The 14384-nt window shown below is 36.8% G+C and overlaps 1 long non-coding RNA gene across 1 annotated transcript; it reads right to left on the bottom strand.

Annotated features, from left to right (window-relative positions):
* Positions 1 to 11842: 11842 nt before the first annotated feature.
* LOC131218279 (uncharacterized) lies at positions 11843 to 12606 on the bottom strand. Its single transcript, XR_009157603.1, has 4 exons — positions 12526 to 12606; positions 12374 to 12448; positions 12055 to 12239; positions 11843 to 11947 (listed from the first exon to the last, which is right to left on the bottom strand). It is a non-coding gene; the product is annotated as an uncharacterized LOC131218279 (long non-coding RNA).
* Positions 12607 to 14384: the final 1778 nt, after the last annotated feature.

Genomic DNA, 14384 nt, shown 5'->3' on the forward strand with positions numbered 1-14384 from the left:
CAGTCTTTTATACCCGTCCATTATATTTTGCAAGTGTGACCCACCTCATGAGCCAAACTACATTGGGCAGGGCTTCTACATATTCTTGCCTTTCTGGTGAATGGCTTGGATCTCCCAAGATGGCACACGTGTTCAATGTATGGACCACAGAAGGTGGTGGGCATTGTGAGAATGTCTGGGCCAAAAATTAGTCCAATCCATATATCAGGTGGGCCACACGTACATTAAAAGATGGGAACCGTGGTTGGCGTTAATCCAACCATTAAAAAACATGGATCGATGGTTCCCATTCAAACAATAAAAGTACAAATATTCTATGGCCAGGATCTTCCAATCCTTGTTATGTGTGCCACATGGTTCATCAATGCTGAGCCCCACCATATCAACGTTTTGGATCACTGAACCATGGACGCACATGTACAAACTAAAATCCCCCTTGCACAGACTTTTTAAACTGTGTTTAGGGAACTTATCTATTTATTACATATGAAGTTCTTTTAAGTGGGACAATGTTTGTATTATCTAATCCGTTGATCTGATATTCTGATGGGCCGCATCAACGACATGCTACACCAAATTCTTCGAAATTGGACGATCTTAACTGCCTAATATTTGAGCTTTTTCCCATTGAATGTGGACGATCTTAACCATCTATTTGCATGCCAACCATTGAATGATTACCATTGGCCCATTCAGGATATTCGTTGGACATGGTCCATCCGTGATCGGGACACAAACTCAATGGTTTAGATCTTTCCCGCATGAACGAATTTCGTGAATAAGAGAAAATTTTACGGTTCCTGCCCAGCGTCAATCCCTGTGATAGCATATAGGAATTAGGGATTAAGGACGTCTCAATCGCGACTCGTTGCACCTTGAAGTTATCATCCAACTAGCTCAACATCAGCAATGTGCCATGTGTGAATGACATCCAATGTTTTCAGAAGGTTGGCTAGAACATGAAGACCCCCTACTGTGAAAATCAGGCTGATCTACTTATCAGGATCGCCACAAGTGTAACTTGGATCAGACTGACGGCTTTCCATGGTTTAATATGGTGTGACCCACAATATGATTTGATTCACTTAATTTTTGTATCAATTCTTCTTCGTAATGGAGAAAACCTTTTGGATGGGTTAGATGTTGTATAAACCGGACACATTAAGGTTAATGAGCTAGTAGGTCGATAGAAAGAGGTGTTAACCATGACATCCAGTCTCATACTTGGCCAGCCTGATTTCTTCGCCCTCATGATCTGCACGGTGTTTTACACATGACACACAGCTCATATGTCACACGGCACGTGCCAGATTGGCATGTGTATCCATGTCTAGGTTCATGTGGAGTGTTAGGCTCCACTATTGGGGAACGGATTGGCTACTTCCCCTGCCACCAGCCAATGGCCGGTGGTTGGTGCTCTGTGGGCCCCACCATTATGTATTTATTTCATCCATGCCGTCCATTTTTTTTTCTAGATAATTTTATGATATGAGACCAAAAATGAGATATATCCAAATCTCAAGTGGACCACATTACAGGAAACAGTGTTGAATGAACGCCAACCATTAAAAACTTTTTGGGGGCTATAAAAGTTTTGGATCATGCTGATCTTTGTTTTTTCCCTTTATCTGAGTCTGTATGACCTAATCAACAGATTGGATGTTAAATAAACAGTACAGTGGGCTTTAGGAAGATTTTAATGGTGGATATCCAATCACTATTGTTTTCCTATGGTGTGGTCCACCGGAGCTTTATATCCCTTTCATTTTGGGATCAAACCCTGAAATAATCTGGAAAAATGGATGAAACACATACATCATGGTGGGCCCATAGATCACCTACCAGCAGCCACCGGGTTGGTGGCAGGGGGAGTAGCCCATCCGTTTCCCTGCTATTGAAGGTATCGTAAAGGGGCCTATAACGTACACATCGATTGCAGTGAAAGAAATGATTTTCAATAAGCTTGAAATCGAGGGAAGTTACCATTTGCGATTTCATGAACGACAACCGGAAGATTGGGACGTGGATGGTCTCCTACCCCCGCCCGGACGGTAATCCGTCCGGGCAGGGCTTTGTGGGGCCCACCTTGGTGTAAGTGTTTTATTCACGCCGTTCATCGCTTTTCTCAGATCATTTTAAGGTATGCATGTAAAATTGAAGCAGGTCCACGGCTCCAGTGGACCACACCAAAGGAAGCTGCAGTGATAATGACACCCGCCGTTGAAACCTTTCTAAGTGCCACCGTGATGGTTTGTTTTTTTTTTTTTTGATCATCCAACCTATTAATAAGGTCATGTAGATGTTGATGAAGTGAAGCTTGATCCAAAACTTCTCCAGCTCCCAAGAAGTTTTTAATGGTGGACATTAAATCCCTAATTTGGGGTCCACTTAAGCCCTGTACCTAGATCAATGGTTAGCTCATACCTTAAAATGATCTAAGAAAAGCGATTAACCGCTTGAATAAAACACTTACATCACGGTGGGCCCCACAGAGCCCTGCGAGGACGGATTACCATCCGGGCAGTGGTATGACACAATCCGCGTCCGGAAGATTGATGCCAGAATATAAGTCACCGCCAATGTTGAGAGGATTTGACAGGAACGCAGATAAAACAAACGTGGAACATTCAGATCCATCCATCTCAATGGCCTCCAAGGTTACGTGCATGCAGTCAACACGTCACATGTGTACAGCATGCCGGCTACTGAAAAGGTAAATCTACTTGATCAAGATCATGTTGTGTTTTTATAGTAAAATAAAATTTAAAAATAAATAAATAAATATATTTATTATGAGTGAAATTCAATTTTTTGTTGCTGAAATGTGCAAATTTCTGTGGTGAAATTCGGATTTGTGAGTTTATTATATCATGAAGATAATTTGCATTTTTTCTCTTCTTTTGCACTTGCTGGTATATCAAGAAATGGACAACAAATTTTCCTTGAGAAATTGACTATTCAAGTTGAGCCTTGAACCCGTTAGATCTGATAGTCTAGTCTTCATATTCTTCTCTCCTCCATTGTGTATTGTATTACAAAGTTTCCTACATTTAAGATAGAATTTCTATTTAGTCATAAATGGAGGTAATTCATTCTATTCAAGTTACGAACCAAGACTTGTATGGCTGGATTGTTTCGACTATCAATTATTCTCAAGGTTGCAGCAAAAGATGCTTTCCTTTTTGACAACTCTGAAGTTTTCCTACATCTTAGACGATGATCTACTTTCTCTACCCGAGTCAAAAGACGATGACTCAAAACAAGTGAAAACAGGATAAAAGAAAATGAAGGAGGACGATTTTCTATGCAAAGGTCTATCCTAAATGCCCCATCTAATTCCATCTATAACTCTTGCCATAAAATATCTTTTGCCAATGACTTATGGATAAAGTTAGATAAAAAAAAATAAAAATAAAATCAAAGGGGTTATTATATATAAATTTTTTATCGACAATTATGTCCACTTCAAGTTTAAGAATTAATGATAAGCCAATTCTCTCTCCAATTAACTGAAATATAAAAACTTGGTTGACGAATTGAGAATTGGTGTTATTGATCTTCCTTAAAAATTCCTGGTCAGCGCAGTAATTGAAAAATTACCTTAATCATGATTTCATTATATAAAAAAAATTAAACATGATGAGAAGAAGTACAATCTTGAAGGGCTTCAATGACATCCTCATATAAAGAGTCCAAAAATTGAGACATGAGAGAATATGCTTCGAAAAAATATTCTAAAGCAAATATGGTGGAAGAAGATAAGTCAAAATCTCAAATCTTCAAATTTATTCCTCTAAAGAAGGATACAGAGTTTAAGAAAGAGGGTAAGAAGAAAGGTAAATATTATTTCTACAACAAGTCAAGATATTACATAAAGGAATGTTGACATGAGAAGAAGCAATTGAAGGCTTAAGTTAACATAACAGAAGACTAACTTGTTATAATAAGTTAACATAACAGAAGACTAACTTGTTATAATGGTTACTGAAGCCAACACAATATTATCTAATGGTAAATGGTGGCTAAACATTGGTACAACTATTCACTTAATAACCGAAACATCTTCAAGACCTATGAAAGTATTACTAATGGACAAGAGGTGAAGATGGGTAACATCGATCGAGTAAATGCTATTGGAAAAGGAACAATGGAGCTTCAGTTTACATATGAAAAAATATTAATACTAATAAATGTATTGCATGTACTTGACATGTATAAAAATATAATGTCAGTTAATCTTCCTAAAAATTGAGAATTTAAAATAGTGTTTGAGTTTAATACACTACCAGAAAACTGGGCAAAGGCTACGGATAAAAACTGTAGCTAAAGGACTATGACTATGGTTAGAGTCCATAGCACAACTGTAGCCATTGGTACCGTAGCCATAGGTCTTAAAGCTATAGCTATTAATCCGTAGCCATATAAACAATAGGTATGGATTAAATTCGTAGTCATAGCTTCCGTGGCTCTAAAGTATATATGGCTACAAATTATATCTGTAGCTAAAAGTAGAGTGAGAACCGTAGCAATAGGCTGAAATCAGCAACAGCTACGGTTTCCAGATAAAGGGCTATGGTTAATAGCCGTAGCTACTGCCTATTTTTTTTTAAAAAATAAAGAAAATATAATAATGGCATATCTTACCATTGTAGTACATGCCCTGATAGATCAACTCATATATGCTAATATAGATAAATACTCCATGGCTAAATCATTCATTCATTCAATCAAACACAATCATTCATTCATTCAATCAAATATGATCATTCATTTTAATCCATTCACAAAAGTACAATGCCAACATAATAGTTATATGTCTATTTAAAGTTCTCATTGACAGCAAGATCCAATGCCTTCTCGCAGCCAAATAGCTTCTCAACAATCACAAGCGAGAACTCCATGGATGTGCCTCTACTGATTATCAATTTGCCATCAACTAACACCCTATTCTCAGCTTCGCTTTGATCCGAAAGCTTACTGTACATGGCTGAAAATCAATTTCATCATACAAACAATGTAGTCATATGAAAAAGCTATGCCCTGAAACTGAAGAACTAAATTATAGAGAAAGACGACGACGAGATGACATAAAAAAGAAAGAAAATACTCAGGAGCATACACTGATCTTCTCATTTCTGAATAAGCAAAATCTGCAACAGCCAAAGACAAAATAAACATTCAGCTATTCAAAATACCAACTAAATTTGTGGAAATAGAATAGATCAATATATGATTTGTCAGTTCACTTGATGGATAAAAGTTCAACAGAATTTGAACACATATATGCAAACTTGACACTCTAATGAGTTATGAAATGCATGCACAGAGACAATTGACACATTGACCCAAGTAAACCCAAATTGCCCTATATTGTTCATCAAGCATCATGAACAATATTACCGTCATATTTAGTATCATGAAATTGCCATCTCTTGCTGTATTCTACATTGGAACACTGTTCCTTTCAAATACATTGGTGGTTCAATGCCCTAAAAAATATTTCATGCAGTTAAGACAAAAAAATGGACAGATTTGGATTTTGGAAGAGTCTCCAGTTGGTACAAGTTAGAATGCAATAAGTTGTAGGTGAATGTTCCTCTTTAAATAGCAAAATATGTTAACCTCTGTCATGCTGGCAAATACTTGCACATCATGTGAAACTAGAAACATGTGCTATTTGTGCGAATGAAGAAGAGGAACATGACATAGACTGCCTCCAACTATTCAATTGATGGAAATCCATACATCTTGAAAGCATCAGTGCACATCTCAAGAGCTGAATTTTCTCAATTTATTGAAAAATATGTAAATATGTCATAGCCAGTACCATCACAAAGCAAAATGTCAAAGACAATTCATATGTTAACAATACATTCAGGTTGCTCAACATTTTCTCAGTAGCAGAATTAAAATGTGTGAGATTCAAGCCACTCAATAGGTGGACACCATTGAAATGTGCCCAGCCCAAAAATCTAGCTGGTCTAATTAATAATTGGCCATGTAATATGGATATGCATTGTGTTGGACATCTTTTAATTTTCCACCATTTATTTAACTCATATGCCTGTGATCCATAAGGGGATTAGCTACTGAGAGGAGTAGTCAGACTTGTTACTTAAGTGAGGTCATGTGTTATATACATTCCATTTGGAAATATTATTTCATGGCACAAGACAAAGAAAGAGGCAGATCCACAGCAGTAGTAGATCCTAACTTAGAAAACAATGGGTAGACTGACGCCTACCATTAAAACCTTCCTAAAGTCTACCACATTGTTTATTTGAGATTCAACTTGTATTTTGGACTGTGGGTGTGTTCAGGGTGTGTAAACAACATGATAAAAACAAGAACTTCACTTGTAGGGAGTGATCTCAGTTTCATCAGGTGAAATCCATTGAAATCCATATGAATTTTCAACTCTCAAATAGACTGAAATTGGATGGTGCTGAAAGCTTGATGATCCCTGCAAGTTCTTGAAGCAGATGCAGTTTCCGTCGCTAGTGGGACAACCTTTGATCAAGATCATATGGTTGTTCTAGAAAAAGAATTGAAAAAAAAAAAAAAAAAAAAACAGCAGCAAAGAATAATGATTCAGAACTCAAATCCTCCTAAAACCAAACAAGCAAGCACATGATATGAAAGAATGCAAGCCTTACTAATAGAATGCTCAATAGTTTCCACTCCTTAAAAGTGTGGATATGTAATATGTCTCAAGCTGTATGGTCTTCATGACTTACCGACAAAACAATAAGGTCATATTGCTGCTTGTCAGCCTCCTTGAGGAGCATATCAGCCACTAGTTTCACTTTTCTAGCTGCCACTATTTCTAATTTATCTTCGACAGATGCTACCACCACATTTGCCTTTGCTCTCAGCAAAATATCAATTATCATAACAACTTCCATCTCCACTGAGCCATTGGCAATTGGTACCAAAATCTACAGAAAGTGCCAACTGTTCAAAACACAACAAATCTGTGAATCCATCAAATCACAAGTACAAAGAGATGACATCTAAATAGTAGCTGCAGATGAAATCATAGTTCTAAAATTTGCCAAATCAACCCAAAATTCAGCCAAGTCAACTCGACTCAGCAAAATTTCTAGCCAAGTCATCAAGAAACCCAGTAGTAGGGGCAACTCAATGCGACTCGCTATGGCCCTTTGTTTGATTTTATACCAAAAATAATAAGCAAAGAGCAAGAATTGAACCCCATCTTCCCTTTAATTAAGCAGAACTCCTAACCAGCAAAGCACACATCCTCAATTGTTGTTACACATTATGTTTTATACTACTTATGCTATATGAATTTATTTTACATATTTATTAAATTGTCTGATAATAATTTATAAAGAATGCCAAGGAGGTCGAGACTTATTTCCTAGTCAACATGTTGTTAAGGGCCATCTGCTTCAATCCATATATCAATGGAAGAAGTGTGCAATTGGACATCTTTCTCCATGTCGAGATTTCAGTTTCAATTGCATGAAGTTTACTAGCTGGATGTACATGTGCAAGAACAATGTCACATCAATCATTAAAAAGATGCTCCACTAAATCATGCTCTATCGATCATCCCACTTGAAACTTACTTCCTCTAGAATTGAGTTTTAACCACATTGTTGAATACATAATGAAGCCAACAGAATTTTCATCTTTAGATTCCTTCTAGATGCTCATAAGGTAGAACGGAAGAAATACACTATGCCATGTCATTACCAATTGACTGACACCAAGCAGATCACCACTATATAAGTTGATCAAAAGTCATATGTATACTTGCGGAAGCCCTGTTTAATTAGGAAGATGATAGTTTTCCATGTTTCCTATTATTGTCTAGCGATTTTGGACCGAATGCTAGCCCATTAGTTACTTTCTCCAATGGAGTTGCCTATTTACTCTATATGTTGTAATATGCTAGCCCATTGGTGTTCTTTTTAATAAAATTCTCTTTACTTGTCAATGAAATACAAATTTATGTATGTATTAACATATGTGCCTTACGTACCTGAGATAACTAAGATATTGGCACCTAGCACTGGATACTTGATGATTCATACAACAATGAAGCACTTTGGCATTTGCAAAAAACAAAATGACAAGCGGAATTCTACATACATTTACTAGTTTGCATTGGAACAATTAACCAACCAATTAAAAATCAGACACTTCCAACCAATTAGAAGAATAAAATTCTTGTTAATTACAAGAGATGAACTGATAATTTGAAGATATACCTTCCAACAGGAATGTTCTTTGGAACCTATGACCATGCATAAGCTTCTAATATGTAGAGATAAAATATAAATCAGCAAATTCTAGCTGGTTCTTAATGCAAATATCTGAGTTACCTATAAAGCACTCAAGTGTTAGTACATGTACATTCCAAGAAACACCATTATTTTTGTTATTTCCTCTTCATTTAAATGACCATAAGCAATTCAATTCCCATATGTTATTTCCTAAGGCAATGCCAATGAGATTGCCTTGGGAAATTTAAGTTACTATGGATCTCCATATTTGCTAGTTTTATATGCAGAAATGTCACTTGACAAGAATCAAGTAACAAGCTGCCCCTACCTCCATGATTCAAAAGTTTCAACTTTAGTACTAAAGTTCTAGAATAACAATGTCAACATTACTCATTTCTTGCTTACATTGGCAATTTGGCATGTATGTTGTGAAGATCCTCTTCAATTATCTTTGATGAATCCTTTTGGCATTTTTCTCATAAATCATATTTCAAATAAACTTAGAAAAACAAATCTAAAAGAATCGGATGATAACCAAGCATACCCAAGAAAGGCTAGAAAAAAAAAAGGTTTATTTTGTGTATAAAACATTCCAAAAGGTAGTTTCCACTTTATTGAACTACTAGTTATTTTAATTTAATTCAATACTAGATAATACAGACTAAAGCCGACTTGAAGCATACCCTTAGTTTTGAAATTTTAGACACAATATATGCCTCTAGAATCAACATTCAAGGTAAAATGTGTTTGAACATAATCCAAGAAAATACCAAGGAGAAAAAGAAGATTTAACATAATCCAAGAAAATGCTAGGGAGAAAAAGAATATTTGATAGAAGCCATAACAATTTTATAGAGATATTTATTGATTGAGAGATTTCATTACGAATTTTCAAAATATTTTAACAAATAATTTCAAGCCCTCGATATCTGTGAGCACCCTTACTTTTACAAACTGAAAACCTGAATGTTGTACACCATTTGGCCCCGAGCATTGTATAATACATGATTTCAACCAGAAAATTTTGGTAAGCTTCTTTCAAACTTCCTTAAAATTTTGGTAAGCTTCTTTTGAGAACTATTTATCTGGAACTCCACCAGGAACTTCCCAAAAGAATTTTAGAAAACTCCGCCAAGAAATATTTATCTAGAACTATGAAAGAACCAAAAAAGAGAGATTATAATTTAACAGAATCATATTTAACATAATCCAAGAAAATACTAAGGAGAAAAAGAAGATTTAACAGAATCCAAGAAAATACTATGGAGAAAAAGAATATTTAACAAAATACATAACAATTTTATAGAGATATTTATTGATTGAGAGATTTCATTAGCAATTTTCAAAATATTTTAACAAATAATTTCAAGCCCTCAATATCTGTGAGCACCCCTGCTTTTACAAATTGAAAACCTAAATGTTGTACACCATTTGGCCCCGAGCATTGTATAATACATGGTTGCAACCAGAAAATTTTGGTAAGCTTCTTTTGAGAACTATTTATCTGGAACTCCACTAAGAACTTCCTAAAAGAATTTTAGAAAACTCCACCAAGAACTATTTATCTGGAACCATGAAAGAACCAACTCATGCTACCCATTGTTACTTCTCACTGCTTAGACAATTGATGGAAACTGAAAACATGAAAAGGTATACATCGCAAACACAACATGCACTAGATAAGGTTCAAGCATGCCCTAAAAGATTAATATATTAATAATTGGAAAAGGAATTTGGGGAAACTACCTGGTTATACTTTGCAAGTTGTTCTAAAAAAATTAAAGCTCCAGTCTTGATTTGAAAAATGCATATACTCAAAAGTTAGAATTGAAACAAATGGCTAACCTCATTGACAATTCCATTGCCCCCTACACATAATTCTTGGAAGGGAATTAGAAGAAAACAAAAATAAGGTTATGCACTAGCCAAAAAAAGAAGAAGCATATACTCAGAAGCATGAAAAGGAACTACCATCAGGGCATGTGTTGATTTGAACATTAGAAGCGAGGCTTCTTACATGACCAGTAAATGTTGTTTTGACTATTTTCATGTTGAGCAACAAAATGAAAATAAATTCAAAGATGAAACTATTTGAATTCCCAAAACAGAAATGACAGAAGACCTTCATAATAGATAGAATCTGTTCTTTACGTCAACATAAATACCAAACTATAGCAGTTGGCACTATATTATAATGTAAATGAATTACATTAGATACGTGGAGAATCCACAAATTTCATTGGTGCTATATTATGTCAGTGTATCTGGTAATCTGTAAACCAGGATTTTCAGAATGAGCAATCAATCGTTCCGTCTTAGAGTTAACAAGATTAAGTGCCTCAAAAGTCAACTAAGAGGCCATATCTAATCTCAAAACAGAGTGAGAAAACTAAGGATAAGAGGAAGGGCCTTACGGCTGGACAAATAAATAAGAAAAGAAGCCTAAATGACAATGGCCGGCAAACTCTTACCACTACAAATCGGATGTTGAAAATCTGAAGAAAAAACTACTTAAAAAAGCTACCAAACCTGAACGTCCAGTAGTATCTCCAACCATTCAGCAAAAACAATAAATCCCTCTGAAAAATTCTTCAAAAAATGAATAGAATAAGAATTTTCAGCAATATGTTCAACCGGGCAGTAAACAAATCAGCAAGGGCTTCAACTGCATATTAAAGAGGCTTCAAATCTAGCAACACATTATTTAAAACCCTAAGAAGGTTTCAGTGGTTGCCATTTCCATCACTACCAGAAGAAGGGGCAAAGGCTACGGATAAAAACCGTTGCTAAAGGCCTATTGCTACAAATCTATTCCGTAGCACGTCCGTAGCTATTGGTGGGGTAGCTAAAGGTAAAAAAACGTATGGCTACGAATTACATCTATAGCAATAGAGATCAGTAGCTATGAATAAAAGCCATAGCTATAATTTCTGTAGCGAAATGTACCTACGCCTACAGATTAAATCCGTAGCAATAGATATCAGTAACCATGGATTGAAGGCCATAGCTATAATTTCTGTAGCGAAATATACCTACGGCTATAGATTACATCCGTAGCAATCGATATCACTAACTACAGCAAAAACCAGTAGGTATAATTTCTGTAGCGAAATGTACCTACAACTATGGATAATATTAGTAGCTAAAAGTGGAATGAAATACGTAGCAATATGCTAAAGTTAGCAATAGCTACGGTTTTCAAAACAAGAGCTACAGCTAAAATCCGTAGCTATTTTTTTTTAAAAATAAAAAATATATATAATAATGGTGCCTGTTTCCATTGCAAGAACCTGCTGTGATTGATAACTTATCTAAGCTTAATGCTGATAGAAATAGTACATAAAATACAATCAGAAAAGAATGATGCATTTATTACAAATAGCAATCAAATCATACAATGCATCCCACATTCACATTTCTAAATAAACAATACTTCACTTAGCTTAACCTATCATAAGAATTACAAAAAAGGAACCTGTTCGAACTTTAGCTTCGACTCCATCTCCAAATACTTCCTACAAAGTTCTTACATATCCCACTGCACATGAATGAGATGAGAAATAAGAATTATGATAAGAAATTAAGAGTAAACCTGCCTTTGATAATTGCTTTAGCTAGTACGCCAATGTAGATTCTCCTTTTCAAGATCTTCCTTCAAAGAAGAGATCTGAATTTCCAATTCCACTCTCTGAGACCTATAACAAGAAGAGTGGTTGCATATAACTAAGGCGTGCCCTCATGTGCAAGAAACAAATACACTCGAACACAGTAAACATCCTCCATATAATGCAATAATGCTCACGTTTTTACAAAATTTTCTTCCTTCAGACGGTCAATTTCAACAAATAGAGAAGATAGAGCTTCTTCTTTCCTTGAAACTATAGATATAACTTCTGTGGACTTTGACACAAGATCACTTTAAAGTTTTGAAACCCTTCCCTTGAGTAAATGAATTTCATCTTCCAATGACTTCTTTAGCTTGTCAGCCTGTACAAAACAGTATTTGTAGACACAATCAAACAAGCATGCCTTTGTACACATCCCAAAAGAAAGAAAAAAAAAACACTGAAAGCAGGGATTGTAACTTTCAAACAAATGAGGTTCAGGATACAGGGATGTACCTCAGCCTTGAATTTTTCATGAGCAGATTCAATTTGCTTCAATGCAACTTCATTCACTTGTGCTATTTCTTTATACTGTCAAAAAAATATCATAAATTATTTAAATCCTTAAGAGTATCAGATAATAAATCCAAGTAAAAATTCCAAACCACCTGTAGCATGTGATCCTTGTCGGCTTGTGCCTCCCCTTTCAGTTTTTCCATCTCTTCCTTTACTTTCTGCATGTCCTCAATAAGCTATTACATATATAACTAACAAAATTGGAACATACTTGTAGAAACACTACATAGTAAGAGAAAAAGACATGAGTAAGAAAAAGAGGAGAGAAAAATCAGGCCAAAATATTTCTCATATAGATTATATATATATATATATATATATCAGGTTATAGGTTATAGGTTTAGGAATTCGGGTTCGGGTTCGGGTTTAGGTTTAGTTTTTCAAGTTTAGGTTTAGGTTAAGGTTAAGGTTATAAGTCATTGGTTTAGGTTTAAGTTATAAGTTTAGGTTTAGGTTATAGGTTTAGGTTTAGGTTAAGGTTATAGGTTGTGAGACCTGTATCCTAATCCGTACCGTTCCGTATGCCTCCGCGGTCCTCTCGGTCGAATTTCGGCATCCCGCGATCTGTTATCGGCATTTGCGCTTGATCCTATGTCGTGACCCATATATCAGAGTTGGCTCAACTCGAGACTTATACCTTAGCGACCGCGCTGTCGCCGCGGTTCCAACGTCGCGTCTCGCACGCCGTGGCGATACGTAGGCCAGGAGATGTGGGCCCGTGTTCAGTTCGAGAAAAACGCTGCACATTTGCAATCCCAAGACAATCTTTCAAATAAATCACATCACATCCCATCAATCAAGTACCACATCACCTCACATGTCAAGTACACACCCCATCCCCAAGCAACCCCAAAGTCAACTCTCTCTCTCTCTCTCCACCCATCACTCACCCATCACTCCCCATCACTCACCCATCTCTCTCTCTCTTACAACCCTCTCTCTTTCATCTTTCTCCCTCATTCTCCAAGCAACTCACGTCCATGGCTTCCATGGGAGAGAAGCTAGTATGGCCCACTTCCTACCACTCAATCCCACCATCCAAAGACCATCTCCATTGTTGAATCATGTCCCATTGGAGCTAAGATGAGGAGGAGCCCAAGAAGATCGACGGTGGGTGATCTAGGACCTATATTTTTGTTATTTTCATTTATTTATTTATTTATTTCTTTGTGATTTGAAGGGCCCACATATGGTGGGACCCATCTTGATGTATGATTTGCACGAGGGGCCCGTAGTGGCGGGGTCCCTCCGCTACTCCGATCTCTCTTTGGATATGTGTGGCCCACCCTGATGCACCCCACCATGATGTATGTATTATATCCATGCCATCCATACGTGGGGCCACCTCGATGTGCGTGGCTAGTGGATCACGTGCACATGGACCCCACATTCACACCGTCCAGCAGCTAAGGCTGCTGGACTGTATGAAGGAAAATACAAATATCAATTTGGTCCTAAGTTGGTGGGCCACCTGTGTGGGTCCCGCCTTGATGCATCTGCCATACACATGGACCCCATGTGATGTATATGTTTAATATCCACACCGTCCAGTTTTCTGGACAGTGGAAAACCCACCGTGAGATTTGTGTTTAATTCACGCCATCTGTCCATCCATGGACGCTGGACGTTGGAGTAGGCCTGATATTATAAAAAAATAATAATAATATTAATAATAATAAATATATAAAATAATATAAGGCATATATAGTGGGTGGGCCACATCCACATGGACCCACATGATTTGTGTATTGCACCCACCAAATGGACGGTGGGGCCACTGATGTATATGTTTCGATCCACGCCATCCACCGTCCAGGGGTCCGGACGGTGGAATCTGCTCATGAGGTAAGTATTCCTCTATGTTGTCCATCCAATCTGGTGGGTCCCACACGTGTCGACCCACCTGGTAAGCTGATTGGCCGGTACCTCACCTAGCAGCTGGCTGCTGCAG

The sequence above is a fragment of the Magnolia sinica genome, chromosome 11 (genome assembly GCF_029962835.1).
Source record: "Magnolia sinica isolate HGM2019 chromosome 11, MsV1, whole genome shotgun sequence".
NCBI classification, from domain to species: Eukaryota; Viridiplantae; Streptophyta; class Magnoliopsida; order Magnoliales; family Magnoliaceae; genus Magnolia; species Magnolia sinica.